The 25466-nt window shown below is 33.8% G+C and overlaps 1 long non-coding RNA gene across 1 annotated transcript; it reads right to left on the bottom strand.

Moving 5' to 3' along the window:
* Positions 1 to 2395: 2395 nt before the first annotated feature.
* Positions 2396 to 23478, bottom strand: LOC144581956 (uncharacterized). The gene is made up of 4 exons (XR_013533466.1): positions 22317 to 23478; positions 19403 to 19484; positions 6996 to 7147; positions 2396 to 3795 (listed from the first exon to the last, which is right to left on the bottom strand). It is a non-coding gene; the product is annotated as an uncharacterized LOC144581956 (long non-coding RNA).
* Positions 23479 to 25466: the final 1988 nt, after the last annotated feature.

Below are 25466 nucleotides of genomic sequence, written 5' to 3'. Positions count from 1 at the left end.
TGAGGTTAGGAGTTTGAGACCAGCCTGACCAAGTTACCTAAACCCTGTCTCTACCAAAATAAAACAATTATCCAGGTATGGTGGCACACGCCTGTAATTCCAGCTACTAAGGAGGCAGAGGCATGAGAATGGCTTGAAGCTGGGAGGCAGAGTTTGCAGAGAGCCAAGATTGCAACATTGCACTCTAATATGGGCAACAGAGCGAGATTCCATCTCAATTTAAAAAAGGGGGGGGGGGAAGAAAGAAATAAAAAACTAAAGGAGATTATTTTGTTACTTCAGCTAAAACAAAAGCATGGTAGTTAGTAAAATTAAAATATATAAAAGCAAAATCTTACTGGTAGACATGAGTACACCATCAAATTCAAAATATTCTAACTCTCATGGTGGTACATAAACCATTTCTCTCTGAAGTATGAGGATTAAGAGATAAAACTAACAACTGTGATGATACATTAAGAGATATAGAATTTAAAATGTAATTTGTGACATAAAATCACAAAACATGGGGGAATGGAGTAAAAATGTACAGTTTTTAAAATGTAATCAAAGTTAATTTATTATCAGCTTAGCTAACTTGTTGTAAATATAAGATGTTTTATATAATTCTTATAGTGACCACAAGGCAAACATATATAATAGAGATATAAAATATAAAAAGTAAGGAATCAAAGCATACTATTACAGTAAAGCACCTAATTACAAAGGAAGATAGGACGAGAGGAAGAAAGGAATAAAGAATCTACAAAACAACTGAAAACAATGAACAAAAAGACTGTAGTAAGTCCTTGCCTGTTAGTGATTACCCTGAATGTAAATGGATTAAACTCTCCAATGAAAAGATACAGAGTAGAAGAATGGACATTAAAACAAAAGACCAATCTACATGCTGACTATAAAAGATTGGTATCACCTTTAAGGACTAACATAGATTGAATATGAAAAGTTGTAAAAGAATATTCCATACAACTAAAAACCAAAAGACTCAGGGTAATTACGTTTCTATCAGACACAATAGACTTTAAGTCAAAAACTTTAAAAATAGAAAAGGTTATTATAACGGCAAAGGGATCAATTCATCCAGAAGTTATAAAATTATAAATATATATGTATTCAACATCAGAGCACTTAACTATATAAAGCAAATATTAACAGATTGGGGCAATATAGTTATACTAGAAGACTTCAAAACACTGTTGTTAACAATGGACAGATCATCCACACAGAAAATCAGTAAAGAAATACTGGATTTGAACTACATTTTAGATCAAATAGACCTAACAGACATATAAAGAAAATTTCATCCAATGACTGTAAGATACACATACTTCTCAAGTGCACAAAAAAACCTTTCCAGGATAGATTGTATGTCATACCACCAAATAAGTCTTAACAAATTTGAGAGAACTATACCAAGTATCTGTCTTAACCATAATAGTACTTAACTAAAAATCACTAATAGAAATATTTTTGGAACATTCACAAATTAAACAGCATGTTCCTAAACAACCAAAGAGTCAAAAAATAAAAATAAAGGCAAAATTAAAAAAAAACAAAAAAACAAAAACTTGAAACAAAAAAAGGAAAAAAACACACTAAAACTAAAGAGATACAGAAAAAGCAATTCTTAGAGGTACTTTATAGCAAAAGAAATATGCATCAAAAAATGAGAACAATTCCAAATAACCTAATATTACCTCAAGTAACAAGGAAAAGAAAAAAGTAAGTCAAAAGTCAAGGAAGAAAATAAGTATCAAAGCAGAATGATATAAAAAGATCAACAAAACTCACATTCAGTTTTCTGGAAATGAAAAAATTGACGGAATCTTAGTTAGACTAATTAAGAAAAAAAGAGAAGATGCAGATAAATAAAATTGGAAATAAAATAGGAGACATTGCTTTGATAGCACAAAAATACATATGATCATAAAAGACTACTATGAACAATTATATGCTGATAAATTGGATACCCTGGAAGAAACAGATAAAGCCTTAAACACATACAATCTGCTACACAAATCCTACCAAGACTGAATCATGAAGAAATCGAAATTTTCAACCAAACAATAAATAAGGAGATTGAGTGAGTAATAAAAATGTTTCCCATCAAAAAAGCCAAAAACCTAAGAGGCTCACTGAATTGTACTGAACTTTTAAAGAAGATGGGGGAGGGGGATCAATCTTTCTTAAACACTTCCAAAAAATTGAATTACAGAGAATACTTTCAAATTTATTTTATGAGGCCAGCATTACACTGACACTAAAGTCAGACAAAGACACTACAAGAAGAAAAGATGACAGGCCAATATTTCTGATGAACACATATATATGCAAAAAAACCCAGCAGCAAAATTTCCATTACAAATATAAGATAGAAACAACCATCAAAACATAAGAATCAAAATAAATTTTAATTTTCAATATTTCACATTTGTTTTAAAATTAGCTACACATTTATGATCAAAAAGCAAAGTTGCTAACTGGTCCATCTTACTTACAGTCTGGAAGCAAAAATGGATATATCAGTGTTACATTTGAAAGCTGTAATAAAGACAACTTTAGAGAATAAAATTGATTGATTACATATTTTAGTTTCCTGCTACTCTAAATAGTTCCATCATACAGGCACAGCATTGGCACATCTTCCCTATTAGCTCAGATTCTCAAGAGTGCATAAAAATAATGTCAATAATAAGTTTATATTATTTTTATTTGGTAAAAATGAATATTGTAATAAATAGGAAGTACAATAATACTAACATTTAATTGTATAGAAATATGTTAAAATAATTTATAACTAGAAGAAAATATTTTTTCTTTGTTAACATCAAAACATAATGTTACAACCAAATTCCTTTTAAGAAACATAGGGCTTAGATTAAAAGTGACTTTAATGAAAGCAGATAAACAGTATCTAAGAATGAAATTCAGACTTAATATGCTCATTACTGGTGTTGTATTAAATCATTGTACCCTATTTTTCATTTGTGTATAGGAATTAACACGAAAGAGAACTTTTTCAATTTTTAATGTTGATTGTCTCTGCTTCAATTTTTTTTCTGTTTTTGAAATGTAGTTTTGCTCTTGTCATCCAGGCTGGAGTGCAATTGCAAGATCTCAGTTCACTGCAACCTCCTCCTCCCCTGTTTGAATAATTTTCCTGCCTCAGCCTCCCGAATAGCTTGGATTACTGGTGCCCGCCACCACACCTGGCTGATTTTTGTATCTTTAGTTCAGACGAGGTTTCACCACGTTGGCCACGCTGCTCTTGAACTCCTGACCTAAGGTGATCCACCCACCTTGGCCTCCCAGAGTGCTAGGTCTATTACATATTCTAATAAATAATCCAATATCAAGTATATTTATTTCAATGATTCATTTTTTATAAAAAATCCATAAGAGAAATTGGACTGGAAGTTGCGAAGTGTTAAACTACCAAAGCTCCAAAACACCTTGTCAGTATTGTGTTCATTAATGAGTTTGGCATAAAAATTCTTCAGATGAGATGCCAAGCTAAGGTATTTTCTGCAAGTCAGAATTCTTACTTGTACTCTTTCCAGATGGTCTTATCCAAGCTATTATTTTTCAGTTGTCCATGAAACTAATGCTGAACTACCCCTTGTTTAGGAATTACTTTGGTAGACTCTTTAATAAAAGAGAAAAAGAAAAATTTAATCTTGAAAGCTGAATTTGAGATGTGTTGCAGACATCCAGGAGGTAACCCTGAAGAGTTAGGCAAATATGTAGGTATTGTGTCCAGAGTCTAGGTCTTGATTGAGACAATCTGTAAGTCATCTGCACATAGATGATAGATAAAACTGTAAGTAAAGACGAGACTTCCTAGTGTAACCATACGGGGAAAAAAAGGTTTCAGATTCACTCCAGAAACACAAACATTTGGTAGAAAGAGATGAACTGGCAAAAGTGACTGACATATTGTAATCTGAGAAGTGGGAGGAATCCAAGGGAAGAAAGTGTTACAGAAGAGATTAATTGGTAAACATAGTACATGTTGCTTGAAGATGAAATACAATGAGGCATGAAAAATATCTTTAGGATTTAATGTTACAGGAATCATAGTTAGCTTAGTGATTCTGAAATATTAGAAAAATGGGGATTAAACTGCACAAAAGTATTAGTTTGAGTATATTAACATAAATTTTGTTGAGAAAATTAATGAATTTACTATATAATATGAAGTATAATGTAAAGTGGGAAAATGTTCCATCTCATCAGCCAGAAATTCATTCTTTTATTTAATAGGTTAACTATTTAAAATTTTTTAAATTGATAATTCTCAAGTATTTGAGACACATAAGTTTATTGTGAGGAACAGCATACTGTGACGATCAGAACCTTGACCCTGAAGTTTTTTGTTTATTTGTTTTTTTGTTTTTTGGCAGAGTTTCGCTCTTGCCCAGACTGGAATTCAATGGTGCAATCTCAGGTCACTGCAACTTTTGCCTCATGGGTTCAAATGATTTTCCTGCCTCAGCCTCCCAACTAACTGGGATTACAGGCACTCACCACCACACTCAGCTAATTTTTTGTATTTTTAGTAGAAATGGAGATTCATCATGTTGGCCAGGCTGGTCTTGAACTCCTGACCTCAGGTGATTCCCCCCACTTCAGCCGCTGGGATTACATCCATGAGCCACCGCACCCAGCAACCTCAAAATTATATCACGTTGAGTCAAGGCTAAACTTCCCAGAAGTATGCATCTTTTTCGAGTCTCAATATCTTCTTGAATTATTTAGGTTCAATAGAATAACTTATTTCTTGGAACTGTTTAAATATTCAAAAATGAAAAAAATTAGGGTATGTATAGGATAATGTTATTTAACCTACAATGTCATAGGTAAATAAATTATATAAGAGACAGACTGTCTAGTTGTATATAATAATAATATCTGGCATCATCATCTCCACTTCTGGTCTTGCTACCCAGTATTCAATTCTCTAAATTCTGCCTAAGACAATGTGTTTTTTAAATCTCCACAAAAGGTTATATACATTTGTTGTCCATTACATGTTCATACATACCTAGAAACTTCCATTTCAATACTGTCATATCTTATTGTGGTTACACAATAAATATTTCTTCCACTGACTTTTAGAAATTGTGATTACTTGAAGTAAATAGTTACAGAGCAAACCAGTCAGTATTGACAGTTGCATCCTTTAAACCATGTTGAATCAGTATAATCTGTACATTAACCTGAAGTCAAAGAGTTGACAGTTATTAAACACACTTACTTAATCTAGCTTTTTGTAAAACACAATTTTATTTTCTCTTCTTTCCTAGCTGCTTTGTTTTCTCCTGCTTCCTCTACCTTGGGTCAGTTGATGGTGGTCATGTTTCATTCAGTGTTAAAAGATATACAGATATGGCTTAATAAATACCAAGTTGAAACCTGACAGAAATCAGCTGTGCCCCTCTCCAGATCGACAGCCCCTTCCCAGGTAGCTTTAATGTACACATAAAATGTCAACTCTCTGAAATAATTTGTAGAAGATTAGTTCCATAGTGATTCAATTTGATAAGAATGAGTATTAAGAACTACCTCGGTGGACTTATTTGTACTAGTCTGCTGTACTGTACTAGACCAATAAGTTGGTCATTTCCATAAAGATCACTGAAGTATGGATGATAAACTAGCAGGAGGAAGAGCTCTCGAATCACCAGCCCCAACCCTCTCAACCTGCCAGCCCTGTGGTTGCTGAATGTTTTCTGTTTCCTTAATGTATTTATCTGCTACACTTATGATCCACAATTTAAATAGGGGTCTCTCACTGTTGGCTGGCCTTTGGCCTCCAATTATAGTACCTGACTTCCAGTTGTCTTCATCATATTTTATTTGTTTAAAAATAAGAGAGCTATACTGTTATTTATCGTTTTAAAAGTGATATACTGGAGAAAAATATATTAAAATAGGAAACATTTTGGTCTCTGAATGGTGAAATTATAGTTAATGTTTCTGTTTTGTTTTCCCTTTGTTATTTTCTCTTCTTTCAAATTCTTTAATTAACAGAAAAAATTCACATGAAATAGATTTTAAAATGAACAATGAATACTGATGCATCAGCCACACAGATCATTAAAAATACCCAAAAATGGTAAAACAAGAGTCCTTGTCAAACCCAGAAAAGATCCATTATCATTTCAGTTGAGACTATGAGTGTCATCAAACTACAACACTTAACATATGAGAAAAAATGTTAAGCAACTATACACATGGAGAATACTTCATAATTCACAATGAAATAGCTTCAACTCCAAGTACCCAAGGATTTATAGGTATATTTTCAAATAACACTTAATGATTATTTTGTGGACTCGAACATTTCTGTAAAGCATTTGTTTTCACCATCTAAAGCCTTTAGAACATGACTCACATTCATTTATTTTACTCTCTTTTTATACCCCTGTTTTATGTTCTCTTTGAACTTAAATGGATTAGTTCATATTCTTTAAAAATTTTATTTTTTTCCCTCTATATTGCCCTCTTTTCTACTTAAATGTTAGGATATACATTGAAACTGATTTTACAAACTCAGATAACTAAACTACAAAATTAGACCTTCAGTATATTATAGTACTGAATTAAAGATTCAGTACTTGGGTGACAAGACTGAAATAAATTAGAAAAAATGGGTTTGAAAAGTTAAACTTAAGATAGAACTGTCATTTATACACATCTGATGGAAATTAATATGGTGACAATTATCTTAAATTGAAATATTATATAACTATATACTCATGGACCTAAAAGCTGCATAATGAAGAAACTTTTTAAATCCATGTTTACTTACCGTCCTAAGTATAAATAATAGACTAGTACCAAACTATGTTAGAGTTTCTCCACTAGATTCCGATAAGATATATGAGAAATACAATCCCTTCCAAGTGCTACCTATTTTCTCGTGTGACTACTTTCCCTAACCCACTGACCACCCTTACTATTACAGGGAAGACATTTTAGATTTAAATTACTGATTACTTTTTTTCCACATAAATTCAGGAAGTAGATTAATGAAGGACTTAAGTGACAGACACCACTTCCTGTCTTGGCAATAAAATTATTTCTTCTCTCCAAACATGATACTTTTATGCAGTCAAGTTCGATATCCTTAAATTCATCTTTACTGAAAAAGAATTACATAGCACTTAATTTGTGCCAAGTGTTGTTGTAAATACTCTCTTAACATGAACTCATTTAATTCTCACTACAATAACAGAATCAGGTACTGTTATTAGTTTCATGTCACAAATGAGGAAGCGGTGGCAAACAGAGGTTAAGCAACTTGCTCAAGGTCACACAAATAATAAAAGAAAGATGTAGACTTCAAAGCCAAGTGTGGTGTTCCCTTAGCTGCTTCACGGAAGCAGGCTGCCTCTTTCTTCACAAAAAAATACTTTAGTACCACAATAAATGAACATGTAGTAAGTCTGATTTACCAGTTCATCAAACATTCCAAATTAGTCTGAAACTGTGGGCCACAACATAGACATCATGCACTTGAATAGGCTTCAGTCATAAGAAATTTACTACATATGTTCATCAGTACCTTATCATTTTATTTCAAAGCTGAGGCAATTGCACAAATGCACATGCATTACCTTTCCTTCTGTTTCTAAACATTCATCTTCTTAAAATAGCTTTACATTTGTAATCATATTATTTTGTTTTTGTACAATGTTAGGCAAGCAGCAAAACTTGTTTAAGAACATGTATTTTGCTGCTAGACTGCATTGGTATGAATCCAGGTTGTCACATAATATGTGACCTTAGGCAAGATACATACTCTTTGTTGCTCAGTTTTCTCATATGAAAAACAGAGATTATAATATAACTTACTTTATAGGGTTGAAATGAGAATTAAATTAGCAAAGTAGGTAAAGCATGTAAATAGTGCTTACCATGTGGTAAGTATTATGTCAGTGTATAGGTTATATATAATTTGCAAAGTATGCTACCATTCATATACACTTTAGTATGGCCTTTTCTCATTATTAGACAATCATTGATATATTTTTATGAATCTGTGGGTACACAGAGTTTGATTCTTAAGCCTCATTAGTATATTCAATGAAAAATTTTATATTAAACCCATTTACCCATACATTGTTGAGAAGTAGCAAGTTAGAAAGTTAAAAAAAAATAAAAACTGGAATGTAGCACAAATTTATTTTGTTTGGGTATAATCCTGGTTCTGTGTAATTTCTGCAAGTCTTTAGTCTTCCTTCTAATTATATGGAAAAACACATCCTATAAATTACAAGGGTAAAATACCAATTATATATCGAAAATTTGTATAGATGCTTTAACCTTTAGGCAAATACACACATAAATTAAGAATCAAAGAAATTTAAATACCCCAAACAAACACATCATGACTCATATTTCTATATATTTTAGCCCATTGATTGTATAATAGTTTCACTTTTGAAATGACAGACAAAATAATTTATATGTGTGTATTAATTTACCTAGCATATGTAGGCATAGAGAATGCTTAGTTTCTTACGGAGATCTCATTATTGAATGGTATTTTAAAACTCTGATAAGGTAATAGGATTTCATCACATGTGATTACAAATAGGCTCACAAATTGAGGTCAAATATAAGATGATTAGTCAAGTTATAGCTAATGTTGTTATAATCCTGTGCTATTTAGAAATGTCAACTGAGTAGTGACTTAGAAAAAAGCTGACACTCAATTTTCTTATCTTTCTTTTAAATGTTATACTGAAGAGCAAAATATATGTGGGCCAGAGGCTATTTTGAACTGTTTTGGAACTAAGGTTTTTATACATTGAAATCAATATATATTTTGGCCTCATTTATATGATAACATAAATACCTTATTTAAATGAAACATAGAATACTAACACATTGAAACACAGCATAAAAAGGGAAAGCTCTAGAGAGGAGGCAGTGAAAGAGAAAGTTTAATGTCTTCAATGCTTCTTTATGGGTCATTGAAGCTCTAATGCAATTTTCCAGTGTGCACTCAACTGTGATAAAATGATAGAAAAAAAATTATCCTTTCATATGTCCTTTATTACCTGTTTGTTTGTTTTCATGTTATTGCACACTTTCAGATTCAGAATTCAAATTCAGATCAGATTCATGCTTTATTAGCTCCTGACATATCTTTAACAAATTTCAACTGGGCAATGGAACTTCCTCATATTCATATATATTTATTGAAATCTTAATATATGACAGTCTGTGCCAGGTTCTGAGAAAATCTGTACTATAGTAATGTTTACTGATCACCTAGAAAAATATACAACTTCACAATCTCGGTCAATATGATAAGTTCTTCTCAGAAATATCTACAAGATTGATTGAAGCTTGTGGAGAGGTTCCCAATTCAGAAAGGCACACTTAGAAAAGGAATTTGGAGGAAGAGACAATCAATGTGAAATTTGAAGTGTTCACAAAAGTTAGTTGAGTGTCAAAAGATTGTAGTAGTGACAAACACATGTTTTGGAAGAAGTGAATCTCAGTATCATCAATAACAGGTTGTGTGACCTTAGTAGGGACATCATGCAGAGTTGTTGAGAGTGATCTCCATACCAGTATTTCAGGTAAAAGATGCTAATCAAAGTGAAAGCCAGCCAGAGGTCTGCTTGCCCACCCACAAACCATGGTAAGTTCTGTGCCTGCTAAGAGCAGACATACTTTTCTAATCTACAGACAAAATGCAGCCCTGGACCTTAAATTAGTTACTTAATGTCACTAGCCATTAGAAACCTAAAGTGGAGATTATAATAGTAGCTACTTCATAGTGTTGTGAGAATTACATAAAATAATTTCCATAATTTGTTTTGATGTGCTTAAGTGAGCTCAGTAAATTTTATGTCATCATGAGAAAAGATGAAGTGGGAAAGGTAAATATGGGTAAAATGATTGCCAACAACAATATCTATCCAAGTTGAAGTCTCACAATATAAAATAAAAAAAAGGTAAACTATTCTGAGATATGGGATAATATCAAACAAAAACTATATCTGACATCTTGAATTTAGAATAAGTTACTTCCCTTTAAATGAAAGTCTTTATTTCTTATGTTTTTCCTTTTATCTCTATTCACATTATATGGCTTCTCTTGACTTTCTATTTATTCTTTTTCCCCTTATATTCAATGTATAAAGAGACGTGCCAGTCTTGCCCATAAATATTGCTTGTAGCAACTAAAAAGCTTCAAAACCACAAAACATCTGCATGGTTAGCCATTGAACTTATTTTTCATATAAATGGCTTTGACTCTGCTAACAGATAAATAAATTAACTGTCATTTTAATTTTCAGCAAAATTTAGAAAGAATTGATATTTCAAATATCATACACTTTGCCCCTGCTGATTCTGTTTCTTCCTTCTGAGCTGCTCAGACCAGTACCAACACCAAGGAAATGACTCCTTTTGATTAAAAAATAAATGAAAATTGAAGATCTGTCAAAATGTATCCAGTAGAATTGCACAAAGGAAAATAATTCTTCAACTCTGTGATGAAAGTATGAGCTCCCTCTGTGATCATCACTTCCTAGGATTGAAGCATTCATGGTTGTGTGGTTTAAAATTAAACTGAGTTCAAAAGTTTAAAAGAATTTTTTTTGTTGTTGGTTATCTCCTTGAAAGAAAAAACCTGAAAAATCCATACCAGTAGGATATTTGGATTAATGTGCAGCATAACTCACTGAGCTATTCAAAAAATGAATTACAGTGTTTGTTAAAATTTACTTGTATCATTATATTACTCAGATAGCCATAAAATTAAAGCAGATAAATTATGCTAATTTTAACCTATATATTTTGATCTTTAGTTCTCTGCTATTATATTAATGTCGCTAAGAGTATTTGAAAACTTCCTGATTATGACGTGCCACAATTATGGTTATCTTATGTAGAATGTAAACTAAAAATACCAGAGAACATGGAAACATGGCAAATTAAAGAATAGGTTTTAAAAAGTTCACCTTTTAGAAAACTTTCAGAAATGTATTAATTCTAAGATTGAAAATCAGGTATTATTCATCAAAAATTCACCATGTCATAGATGAGAAATTATATGTATCTGATCCAAATTTCTGCAATAGAAAATATATATTAGGATGAAGCATAATAAAATAATTACACCACAAAAATTTTCATGGTAAATTACATCTTTATTTTACAACACTGAAAATTTTTCATCAAATTAGAAATTAAAGACAAAAATAGAACATAAGCCTTTAATTTTTGTATAGAATTTTCTTACTGTTCATTCAGTGTTTTAGTCATGATCTTTTATGGTTATTATCTTCAATCAAAATTGACCCAAAATAATATGCCAATTATTTATATGCTTTTTCTTTTCAATACTGTTTTGTTCACTCCTCATTTACATTATCTTGTTACATAAGGATTATTGGTAACTTTCCAATGTTTCTTTCAGGTTTCATGATATTCGGGTGGGATTGTAACTAAAGAAGAAAATGAACATGAGTGCTGGGACGGAGGTCAAAGATGGATGCCATGACTGTTGGGAATTTGCATCGGGCTTCCTTATGGAGAGAGTGAGAGAGACTTACTTTGTATTAGAGAGAGTCACATTTCGTTAGGCAGAAGCATATTGCTAGTATTTGTCATATCAACACAAATGGCTGTAGACTGATATATTCTATATTGGTTATTTGTCAGTTTTCTCTCAACTCCAAATAAGGGGAAATAGATGAACACTGGAATGCAGGAAGAGAAAAGGGGACAAGGTCCTACAAAATGGTTTGTTTGCTATTTTTGCCCAGTAGTAGACCTTTCCTCCAAGAGCAGCAGAGAGTTCTCCACAAGCTTCTTCAGACACTCTTTGAATCACTCTCATTATTCTCCCTTAGTGCAACCAGCTAAAAACAGATTACAGTTTCTACTCCAGGTAGAAGTTCCAAATCTGTGTTGTCCTTCTTTAGGATGTGACAATGTAACGTCTTCCTCTTTTTTCTGCAAGTCTTGTGTTTTGTTTTTTTTTTTTTTGAGTGATTATCTCTGGGTCCTGTTTCTCTTTATGCTTATACAGCCTTCCACAGTTCTGATACAAATTCTCTATATTAAACATCCCTAGTTGAAATAGGTAGTGTGGTTTCTTTTTTCCAGTTGGATCTAGATCAATAGAAATATTAAAACCAAATTGTCATATTATTTCTTAAAATATTTAAGTTAAAATTATGTCCTACTTTGTATGGAATCTTGATATTTTGAACTTGATAGATTTTACTCACTGTTCTTCATGAAGATTCTTGTATTCCCTGAAGAAAAATTGTTAGAGAACTAGCTAAATACAATATTTCTATTTTAAAATATCAAAAAATAAACAGAAAATTTCAAATCAGAGGCTTTATTTTGAAAACACTGCAATTTAGAAATGAATATTAATTTGTTGGAAACATCTAAAAATATTTTTCTGTTCAGTAAAAATAGTTTGAAGAAAATAAAGTGATGGGGGAATCACATTTTTGTTGTTGAAACAGAGTCTCTTGCTCTTTTCACCCAGACTGGAGTGCAATGCCATGATCTCGGCTCACTGCGACCTCCATCTCCTGGGTTCAAGCAATTCTCCTGCCTCAACCTCCCAAGTAGCTGGGATTACAGGTGTGTACCACCATGCCCAGCTAATTTTTGTATTTTAAGTAGAGAAGGGGTTTCACCATGTAAGTCAGGCCTGCCTTGACCTCCCAAAGTGCTGGAATTATAGGCGTGAGCCACTGCTTCTGGCTACAAATCACATTTTAAGATATTTTCTTGTAAAGTTCTTTGGCACAAAAATGCAAATTAATTTTATAAATAGGGTAATTTAGAGAGCTATTAGAAAACAGAACAAAAAGTAAAGTAGAAAAAAATCCAACATATGTGTCCATTAATTTATATTTTTAAAAGTAGACAAATCTAAATAGAAATAGTTCAGTAATGAAGATTGAAATGTTACCAGTTATCTTGAATCAAATCAATGTCTCCCATAATATTTCACTAATGTATAATGAGGAAACAGGTAATAAAATAACAGCATGTTATAAATAACCAAGTTATATGAGGTACTATCATAATTAAAGAATATTTCTTGGATCTCATAAACATCAAAGAGATATATGACACCAACTTGCACATGGTTATAAAGCAGTGGTCCTCAACGTTTTTGCCATGATGAATTGACTTCTAGTTTTATGAAAGACGATTTTTCCATGCTACGAGCAGGGTGGTTGGGGATCCCTATTACAAAGAATACATTTTCAGAAACCAAAAGCAACAGCACAAAAAAACTGTGATTGATTTAATAGAAAGCATGGCTCTGCTCATGGTAATAACAGTGGAAAAAAAAAATTCTATTAATGACAGAGGAATGGCATGGTTGCATTAACTACTTTCAGGTAATAACTATATACATTAAAGTTTTTTGAAATGTTATTTCATTTACAGCGTACTAAAAAGCAAACCAAAGCTAGGAAGGTGTTAATATCAAAATCTACAACTGAAAGGAATAAAATAATTGTGATACTGTTTCTTCCTTTTGAAAATTTATTGAAAATTATAAATTTTGGTCTAATAACACATTGGTCTAATAACCATAAGTGATTAGAAAATGATGCTTTGTAAATATTTAGAAATTAGTCTTATTTCTAGTATTATGTGGTTTACTATTCTTTAATTTTGCATCTACTTTGATTTATACAATTGTACATTTTATAATACAATCCACTTTAAGTATATTGGGAAGTAAGTTCATAAATATGTAAATATATAAAAAGTATTCTGGATATCACAAAAGAAGTAGTGAAGTGGATCCACTCCCATCAAAAAAAAGTAGAAGTCATGTATAGCATTGTTATGCTTGTCACTAGTGGGAATACTCATTATACTTTATTAAAATGACAGCCTTTCTGGCCTTGCAATGGTCAGGTAAATAAATCCTTATCACTGCCTAACTGAAATAGCTCTTTAACCAAATTCAACACTCACTTCTGCCCTGTGTCACTCCCATTTTACACCATCAATAATGGTTTCCTTTTCTATTATAGCACAACTCCATTATTTTAAAACTGTTATTTTAATCACTAACTTGATCATTTGTTATCCACCCCTTCTTTCAATTATTGTATCTAATATATTGCCTTTGGGTACTTCTATTTTTACATAGATTTGTTTTTACTTATCTTAATTTAACAAATAAATATTCATATACTTAGTGTCTTGTGCCTTGATTATTTCTTCCTTGTTTCTTGATTGTTTTCTTCTTCTTTCAAATTTTTAGATTAGAGTCCTCCCATGGTTGCACAGTGTGTATATACAAATGCTACAAAATTAATTCTTAAAACATAAGGTATACTATTTTTAAACTTTTGATGTTTCAGTTTTACCCACTGTAAGATGACTGACACTTTGAGCTCCTAGTAATAGTTTCCAAAATCTGACCTGACTCTAAGAAGACAATCATAACTCCTGCTTTTCACAAGGCAAATCTACTTGTCCAACCTAACCATTCTCCTCATCTTTCTTATTCTTCACCACTCTTAACAACAACAAAAAAGGATTTGCTCTCTAGGTTTGAGGTGCTTGTCTTTTTCTGCTATCTATATTAAAGCAATGTATTTTCTCAAAGACAAACTCAATTCCCACTCCCTCTAGCATACTTTGTCAAACTACATCAGTAATATCTGTGATTCTGTACCATGTATTTTCTTTATTATATATTTGTTCACTTAAATATATGTCTGTATATTTTTGTGCTTAATCATCAGTGTCTCACTTCTTTACCTTGGTGGAAGCCCCAAAAATTCATGGATTAGTAAAATGCTTTATGTGTAGATGATGCCTAATAAATATTTGCATGAGGACAGTGATTACATATTTCCATTTATGAACCAGAAACATTTACAATAACAATTTATTTTTTCAATAATTCTTTATTTGTACTGATTTGCAATGGACAGCCAAATGAATCTTTGGGACTACTTTTTTTTTTAAGTCAAAATTATCAAATGAAGAGCCATAGCAATAGGTCTTCCAAATGTACTTTCAGAAAAAAATAAAATGCCTTATGGTTGTAACAACAACACAATCCAATTCCAGACAATTTTGTGTTCCTAACAGATTGGAGTTTTATCACAAATATGTTGGTTAGCTAATGAATTCATTTGAGTGTGATTAACTTCTGGATTGCAGCAAACCTGTTTATGTATGAAATTATGGTTTGGAATGATCACTTGTTGGCTTGTGAATCAAATGATTTGGTTTGTATATAGAAAATCCAATGTGCATATGGTGTGAATACCACTTGTAAAAATATAATTCATAGGAAATGGATAGTGTGAATTTGTGGTGACTTTGTAAATTGGCTGACAACTTGTTTTATGACATATGCCCAGGAGGAATGCTTTATGTATCTCACAAAAGAGAGTTTTAAATTTTAAATCTTATTCTCTTTATAGATTATAATCAAAGGGGTGTGAAATTATCTCTGAATTCTTCTCTCAATCCTTCACCTTAATCATTGCATAATAAAGTCTTTTGATTTTAAGAAATTAATCTATGTTTTACATGAAACATTTTGTAATAGCTGCATAATATGAATTTTAAAAAGTTGTTACCAAATAGACAACCTTTCAGTGCACCAATATTTGTGTAACTTTGGGTAAGAGAAAGAGAAAGCCTTTAAAATACATGTTTACTAAACCTTTTTTTTAAACCACCATTTTCTTTAGTTTCAGCTATATTACCATTCTGGTCAGTTAATTAGAAACTATTTGTAAAGTGTTTTATTTCTGAGAAGATGGAAGAAGAGCAATATGAAAGAATTCTGACAGAAAATATCTAGAAATGTTTGACTTGATATTATGTTTTTAAGCTAATTATAAGTCGATGATATAGCATATGAATTATTGAATTTTCTAATGCAGAAATCATATTTCACCATAAAAATAAATGCGTTGCCCACCAATAGTTATATGCCTTAAACATAATCTTTCTATCCCCACACTGGTGGTTTCTTCTTTTCCATTAGTGTGGACAGTAGAGTGAGTCTCTCATAGTATTCAAGATGCAGTATATTTTTGTAATAAAGATGTGACAAATAGAAAGTCCTTCAACTTATTTTAATATAAAATGATAAAATGAATTTTAATTTTGTATTTTTATCTTCCTTACTCTAAACTCTGCCAACCAGCAAAATGCAGGAAGAACCAGAGGTAAGTAATTAAACAGTTGCTGAGTGCTTATCCTGTGCCAAATAATTTTCTAAATTTTAGAATGTACAGTTACAATCAGCATTTACTTACATGTTTTCCAAATGTAATCAATAATATTGCCCCTTTTGACTTGACATCTCCCTGTTATGTTCTCAATAATGTCAACTATTAAAGAAAAAATATACACCACAACTAGCATAAAGCCAGGGAACTGCACACTTATTTTAGCAAAAGTACAATATCTATTATCATGGAATAATTTTTAATATTTTAAAATAGCTTAACTTTAAATATTAAATCATCAATACATAATTCCCATAAATTCAGAATTTTGTACTAAATTTCAAAGTTTAGATAAGGAATGTGTGAAGGTGCTCAAAAGTTATACCAGATATTTGACATGAAAAATAGGAAGTAGTCCATGAATCTGAAATATTATATAAATGCATGTGGCTTAGATGTTTATATGCAATTTTCAAGAAAGAGCAAATTTTACATTGAAAATTTAAAAGATTGAAACAGAACTATATATATATATATGTGTGTGTGTGTGTGTGTGTGTGTGTATATATATATATATATATTCTTAAATTCTGATAATGCCAACAAAGGTGATAAGACTGATGTCAAAATTATGATACATTTAACATCGCTTTTTGAGTCATAGGCTTCAGGAATCTCCAAAATATTTTATAATAATAATGATTTCATGCCAGGCTCACCTGCTTATGCCTGTAATTCCAGTTCTTTGGGAAGCTGAGGCAGGAGGATTGTTTGAGGCCAGGAGTTTGAGACCAGCCTGGACAACATAATGAGACGCTGTCTCTAGCAAAAAAGTGTTGTTTTTTTTTTTTAGATAGCCAGTGGTGGTGGTACCCACCTGCAGGCCCAGCTACTCAGGAGTTTGAGATGGGAGAATCGCTTGGGTCCAGGGGTTTGAGATTGAAGTGGGCTATCCTCTGAGACAGAATGAGACCCTATCTCTCAAATTATATAGATATACAATAATAATGATCCCACTTTAGGTTTATATTGAACTTTGTAGTTTGTAAAACTCTTTTATGGATATCAAATTTTGTTCTTATAAGTCTAAAAGACTAAAAAAGCTGCCTTACATACACAGACACACACACACACACACCCCACACCACACCACAGGCTTACTTTAACATTAAGAACAATAATACATGTTCCATAATAACTACTAACAACTAAGCTCTTTCTACAAGCTGCTGTGATGTTTAATTTTACGTATCAACTTGGAGGGCATTTTGGATGAAATTAGCATTTAAATTGGTAAACTTTGACTAAACAGACTGTCCTTCATAATGTGGCTAGGCCTCATCTAATCAGGTGAAGGTCTGAAAAGGGAAAAAATGCCAGTCTCCCAAAGCAACAGGGAATTGTCCAGAAGTCAATCTTTCAACTTTACCCTTACTATCAGGTTTCCAGAGTCTCCGACCTGCCCATCTTTGGACCAGAACTGAAAGATAGGCTTTTCTTGGTCTTTGACCTACCAGCTCACACTTGTCAACTTCAATTTATTTTCAAAAATCCCTATCTATCTATCTATCTATCTATCTATCTATCTATCTATCTATCATCTATCTATCTATCTATCTATCTATCTATCTACCTATCTATCTGCCTGTCTATCTATCTATCTATCTATCTATCTATCTATCTATCTATCCATCCATCCTACCTACCTATCTATACATGCATATACTAATGATTATTTCTCTGGAAAATACTGACTAATACACCTGCTCTCTCATTAGTGCACATTCCAAAAATGATACATATGTATTATGTGTTTATGTATATGTTTGAACATGTGTGTCTATATACATACACATACATATATACCAAAGAGATAGAGATATAAATAGAGATACAGCCAGGAACACTTGAATAATCTTGCCTCTAGTAGACTGAGCGATTTGAGGCCTTTTCCATGTAACAATATGTTATCATCTATGAATATTTGAAATCAGTAACTTGTTACAAGAAGAGCTTGTTAGAGTCCAGCTTAAGGCATTCCATTCCTATGATGCAATTTTAGTCAGTTATAACAAGAAAATATTATAAAAGTATACAATGTTCTTTTGTCTTTGTTTCCCCCATTATATTCTGAGAAATTCTTTCTTGCTTGTCACCTTGTGATATCTCAGAGAGTGAACAGAGAATCTGGCTCTTTAGTGATGCAAATGAGAATGAAAGAATTGTAATTAGATGTCATCATAGTCAATCATCTTAGGCTTAGTGGAGGAAGAGAGGTTATCTCAAGGAGGAGAAACAACATGTCCAGATTATGTCCATAAAAACAAAAACTCTTTGTCCACCCCTTTTCAAAGATGGTATCTGGAATCTAGGATCGGTAATTTAAACTGTTAAGAAAAAAGACTTAATCATCAGAAGACTAGAAAAAAGAGTCAACTGCTGTATTTATTATTCCATATTAGGTTTGGTAGAGGGAAAAAATCTTCATAAAAAGTTACTTCTGACTGATCTGTCTCAGCTTCCTGATGTCTTGGAGTTCAAATTGACACTGATTTATTAATATAAACCTTAACAAATTAAAAGATATTCTTCTTAATATTGTCCCGAATTCCACTAAGAAAATAGGACTGTATGAACTCTAAAGACAAAATTTTGAGATGCAGGGATTAAATTACTTGCCCAAAGTCATCCAGCTTCTAAATGGGCATGCATTGATTTCTAATGGAATCTGATTTCAAATCCTTTTGACTCCAAATCCTTTTGATTGGAGTACATTTATCACAAAACCACCCTCCGTCTGTCCCTGCTGGAATGTAAGTGCCATGAAAACAGGGAATATTACGTGTATTGCCCACTGTCAACTTTTTCAATACAAAGGATAGTGCCTGACATGAAACAGGCACTCAATAAATAGTTGTTAAATGAGTATAAATTTGAACCAGTTTGAAGACGCTCACTAGTACTTTTTATTGTATGTGTATATCCATGAGTGTATATATATATATATATATATATATATATATATATATATATATATGTATGTACACATGACTAAACAATGTTAATAAATATATTATCTGTATCTTTTATTGTATAATTTATCTAATGTATATTGTTCACTAGTAAATCAAATAAGCAAGCAAACAAAAATAATTTTTACTTTAAGCAAAATATTGTACCTTATAAAGTTCATGATTGATTCAGGATTTTAATTCTTCCTCTAATATCAGTCTTTGCCACAGGCCACTGAGCAGATCAAACCTAAGAAAATGTCATTTACTTTTATCAACATTCAGTTCTTAAGTATGTAAATATTTCATGTGAGATTTTATTGATATTAGAATACTTGGAATAACTTATTTATGTTCCAAATGAAGTCAATAATCTGTGATATTCAATGCTAGAAAGATAAAAATAAAATAAAATAATTATAATAATGAAAATTTGAATCCCTAGAGTATTGTGTTAGATTTCTCCAGAGTTACAGAACCAACAGGATGTGTATTGTTGTGTGTGTATAATACACACATATATATACACATATAAATACATAACATGTGCATATATAATATGTATCTCCATATAATATATACATATATGTTATATGTGTATTATGTATTATATGAAGAGAGAGAGAGAATATATCCATATATATGTAGAGAGAGAGTGAGAATAATTTATTATAAAGAATTGGCTCGTTCAATTATAAATAATGAGAAGCCCCATGTTCTGTAATTAGTGATCTGGAGACCCTGGAGGGCCAATAATGTAATCCCAATGTGAATCTGAAGTCCTAAGAACCAGAAGGGTTGATGATATAAGTTCTAGTCTGAAAACCAATGTTTTTAGTTCAAGTCCAAAGATAGGAAAAATCTTTTGTTCTTGCTCAAGCAATCAGGCAGGAAAAATACCCTCTTACTCATATGAGGGTCAGCATTTTTTTTTTTTTATCTTTGTGCTTCATCTGATTATCTGAGGTTTACTTACATCAGAGAGGGCAATGTGTTTTACTTAGTTTGACAATTCAATTATTAATTTCATCCAAAAGCACTCTCATGGGAACAGTTAAATGATGTTTGACCAAATGGGCACCTATAGTCCAGACAAGCTGAATCATAGAATTCACCATCACATGTATCTATTCTTCTAATCCACCATTAGAAATGCTCTTCAATAAACTCTACTCACAGAAAGTCTCTTTATTCAAATACTACAATGTCTTATCTCTGTGAAAAAACTACATTTCAGTTTAAGAACATTATTAAACCATGGGTTTATGTTTAAATGTCAACCTTTGAAATGTATTTCCAAAAATCAAAAGAGTTTCAATTTATTTTTGTTAAATGCAACATGGTGAAACCCTGTCTCTACTAAAAATACAAAAAATTAGCTGGGCATGGTGGTGCGTGCCTGTAATCCCAGCTACTCAGGAGGCTGAGGTAGGAGAATTGCCTGAACCCAGGAGTCGGAGGTTGCGGTGAGCCGAGATCACGTCATTGCACTCCAGCTTGAGTAACAAGAGCTAAACTCCCGTCTCAAAAATTAAAAATAAAAAAAAAAAAGAAAAGAAAAAGAAGAAACTGTCAATGATCTGCTCTCATGTAGTTATTAATGTAGTAATTTTTTAATTGATGGAGAGACTTAAGGAAACAACAGTTTCTCAGTCAGTGTCACATTTTTGTATTTGCGTGTGTCTTTTCAAATTCTCAACAATCAATCAATTCTCGTCATTTTTTCTTAATGCCTAGATTGTTGAGCCATGGTTTATTATTTATTTACCTGAACCATGCAAAATCAGATATTCTAAGCTTAAATAATGTATTACTTACATTTATAAAATTTTCTAATTCTTATAATATAACTTTGTTTTCTCTTTGTGTAGTGCCTGTGTGCATGTGTGTGTGCATGTGTTGAGGGGAGTAATTTATGTGCTTAGCAACATATTTTTTTTTAATCTTTTCAGCTAAACAATACTGTTGTCTGACTTCAGTTTTTTTCAAGAGCAAAGAAATGTCAATTCATGAATCCAAAGAGATAGAGTTCAGGGACTTGTTTCTTCTGATAAAACTGCAGTTGACTCTCATGGTCTATTTGGAAAAAAAGGGGTCAGACTGGTGAAATGTCATTTTTGTTGTTTCTCTTTCGCAGTTTGTAAACTTGGAAATTTCCAGAAGTTTAAAAGTCAAGAACAATGCTGGCATGATCATAAGGTCAATTATACTTTAACACTTGCCAAAAGTAGAGTAGTGGCCGCAAAATAGTGTAATTTCAGAAGAAATGATACGAAAAGTTTGGGTATCAATTTCTTAACTTTAACAATTATATAAAATTATTATACCATTCTAAACCATGCTCATATGAGGTCCCATATATATGGTTCCTGAGTTTTTCTCCAAATATGGAATACCTCTTTAAATAGCATACGCATTCTATGTGTTACCTAAATATCAAGGATCAATAACACTTGATTTCCACTGAAGAGCCTTTAGTGCTACTGAGAATTTTAAGATGAAACACAGCCTGCCAGGACTCCTGCTCCAAACAGAAACATGTGCTATCTTAACTATTTTAAATTCTGGGATTTGACCTTAACATTCTATTATCCAACCCTATTATACTGTCTAAAAATAATATTTTCAAGCCAGTGATTATGCAGAAAGTCTGTGTAACTACCACCACCACCACCACCATCATCAAGACTAATTACAATACTTCCCAGGACTCTTCCATATCTTTACATATTCCCAAGATCTTTACATATATTACACAGTTGTGGCAAAGATTAAACGTATATATGAAGAAACAATACATTAACTGAAACGTATATAAACATTATATCTATTGCTATCCAAAAAAGGTTGCTCTAGAAATCTAAACATTACTTTAACTTGGCTCAACTTACTTTATTTCCATCCCGATTAACAAAACCTATGACTCCATTAATACTGAATCTAAAATTACTCACTATGATGACATTTCTAAGCTGAAAAGAGGACTATAACCTCTTGAATAGCCAATGCCTATACTGTAATTTAAAGAATAAAAAAAAATCATAAACTAGGTTTTAAAGTATAAATGTTGCAGGATTCTTACCGTGTCACTTTTTCAGCTGGAAACCTCTGTGACTGGTGATACCTTTGAATTATGCGCGGTCCGCTGCCAAACTCGACTCACAATACTGGCTTGGATCCCACAGCTGCCAAAGGTGAGCCAAGTGCGGAGTACCAAGGGGTGTGTGAATGAGCCTGGGGTCTGGCCACTGCACACAGCCAGGCGTGATGGCTGCAGCGGGGCAGGCAGCTCCCAGCGCCAGCACCCGCGCGGGTTCCGTGCGAGACTCTGGCTGGACCAGGCATAGTACAAGTGGCTTCCACTGCAGGCACCGGCAAACACGATGGCACCCTGAAGCTTGGAGACATCAGAAACTGCAGAGCCCAAAAGAGGATGTCCCATCCTGGCTCAGGAGTCCCTAGGTCTGGGATTCCTGTAGGATCACAGCAGCTTGTGTCTCCTTCTGGTGACCTGCGACGTGGCGAGCGGTGGGCGATTCAGCCCCATTTGTGTTACCGCTCTTTCAGTCCCACCATTTGTTGGGTCCGCAGATCTTATTCCATGGCCAAGAAAAATGAGGTACACGGACAACTGGAGGGTGAGCAAGACGGAGAGGAGCTTCACTGACAGAACAGCTCTCAGAGGACCGGAAGTAGAGAGCTCCTTTCCGCAGGCGGGTTGTGCCAAAGAGCGGCCCCACTCAGCAGAGAGGAGAACTGGAGTGGGTGGTTCCTTTCACAGGCAAATAGTCCTAATGAGTGCAGCTCTCAGTGGAGCGGAGATCCAGAATGGGTAGCTCCTTTTCACAGGCAGGTCATCTTGACGTCTATGTGAGTTTGGCTGGTTTCGGGGGATTTTATGGTCTCAGAAGGGAGAAAGTACGTGCTGATTTATCCATGAGCAGCCATGGACAGGCTGGAAAAAGCACCATGAGTTCTCACTCTACCTGGAACTGACAGCCTGACCCCCAAACTTCAGGCCGTCCCTGCCTTGAAGGAGGGGTTCCACAAGAAACCCACCCCCGCTTTCTGCCCAGGACCCTGTCTACCTCTCATCATTAACATGACTTTAACTGCGCCCTGGCTATTTTTACCAAGGGGTATCTTCTGCAGGCCTGTGCCAAGCTGCCCTCAGCCCCTCAGCCTCCATCCCACGTTCAGCAGTGCCCAAACTACAGAGGGGGCTGAGGTGGCAGAGGGCTGGCATTTTAGTGCCACCGTGAGCGTGTGCACACACATCTGTCTGAGTTGCAACAGCACCTCCGCTTTGCCAAAACTTTGCTCCACACCTGAGCGGGCACCACTAGTGGGGAGAGGTCAGACAGCGGGAGGAGAAACTTTCAAGTCTGCAGGGGCAAGGAGCTTCCTGGGTCCCTCAGGGTACAGGGATGCTCAAGTCTGGAGCCGTAGCTGGGCAGCTGTAGCTGCACCCAGGATCTCAGGGCTCCCACCCTGCCGGATCTGTAGGGGGAAGAATTCCTGCCTGTTCAAGGTTCCTGCCGCCCTGAAGAGTGTGTAACCTTGGCCTCACCTCCTCCCCTGCAGCTGGAGTCGTTGCAGAGGCGGTTCCAGACTAGCCACCAGTGCCATCAAAAACATGTGGTTAGGTATGCAAGAAAGCAAAGATTAAGAAGATGAATTGTTTTCTGGTCTTATTCTTTTCAATGCAGTTGACCCTTGAGCAATGCAGGTGTTATGGTTGGTGACTTCAATGCAGCTGAAAATTTGTGCATAATCTTTGACTCCCTAAAAAATTAACTAGTAGAACCCCACTGCTGACTGGAAGCCTCACTCATTCACAAATATTCAATTGACACCTACCGTGTGCTAACAATAAAGTAAGCTAGAGACAAGAAAATGTTATTAAGACTCAGAAAAAAATAAAAAAAAAACATTTACTATTCATAAGTGGAAGTGGGTCATCCTTGCTGTCTTCATGTTGAATAGGCTGAAAAGAAGGAGGAAAAAGAGGAGGGGTTGTTTTTTTTTTTTTGTCTCAGAGGTGCAAAGGCAAAAGAAAATTTACATGTAATTGGACTCAAGCAGTTCAAACTTATGCTGTTGAAGAATTGACTGCATCTTACAATATCAATAAATATACTTGATCATAAAATTTTAGAGGTAAGATATACTACCAACTGAAAAATGTGGTTATAATGTCAGAATAACCGTATTAGTAACTGTTGCTTCATTTCTGACCATGTAAGATGTGAAAAATATGCACTACTGAGGAAAAGGCAGAACAAATTGTAGTAACTGATTCCCCTAAGAATTCCTAAATGGTGATGTATATGAACCGTGATGGTTAGTTTTGCTTACTAGACTTGGATTAGGATTACCTAGAAACTTGGGAAAGCATTATTTTCGGGTGAACCTGTGAGGCTGTTTCCAGGAGAAAGTAGCAAGTAAATCTGACTGGAGTAAGTGGAGAAGATCCACCTTTAATGTGGGTCAGTGATGGGGATCTGGAGAGCAAAAACAAACTTGTCTATCTAGTAGAATTGAGATGTACTCTTTTCTGCTGCTCTTGGACAGGAACTCCAGGCTCCATGACCTTTGTATTTCTTTCTTTTTTTTTTTTTTTGAGATGGAGTCTTGCCCTGTTGCCCATGCTGGACCACAGTGGCGCTCTCTCAGCTCACTGCAACCTCCACCTCCCAGGTTCAAAAATTCTCCTGCCTCAGCCTCTTGAGTAGCTGGGATTACAGGCACCCACCATCATGTTCAGTTAATTTTTGTATTTTTAGTAGAGGTGAGTTTCACCAGGTTGGCCAGACTAGTGATCTACTCACCTCAGCCTCCCAAAGTGATAGCATTACAGGTGTCAGCCACCGCACCTGGCCTGGCCTTTGTATTCTAAGACTTACACAAGCACCGAGTCTCTCCTGGAGGTTCACACCTTTGGTCTTAGACTGAGAGTTACATCTTCGACTTTGGTTCTGGGGACTTTGGACTTGGACTGAGCTGTATTACTGGCATCTCACAACCTCCAGCTTGCAGGAGATCTGTTGCAGGCCTTCTCAACCACCATCATCAGGTGAGCCAATCCCTCTAGTAAATCCCCTCTCATTTATGGATGTATCTATATGTGTATCTTTCTATCTATCTATCTATCTATCTATCTATCTATCTATCTATCATCTATCTATCTATATCTAGCTATATGTTATTAATTCTATCTCTCCAGAGATCC

Source organism: Callithrix jacchus, chromosome 3 (genome assembly GCF_049354715.1).
Source record: "Callithrix jacchus isolate 240 chromosome 3, calJac240_pri, whole genome shotgun sequence".
In the NCBI taxonomy this organism is placed as follows: Eukaryota; Metazoa; Chordata; class Mammalia; order Primates; family Cebidae; genus Callithrix; species Callithrix jacchus.
The sequence above is the reverse complement of the archived record's forward strand: the minus strand, read 5'-3'. Positions and strand labels throughout refer to the sequence as shown.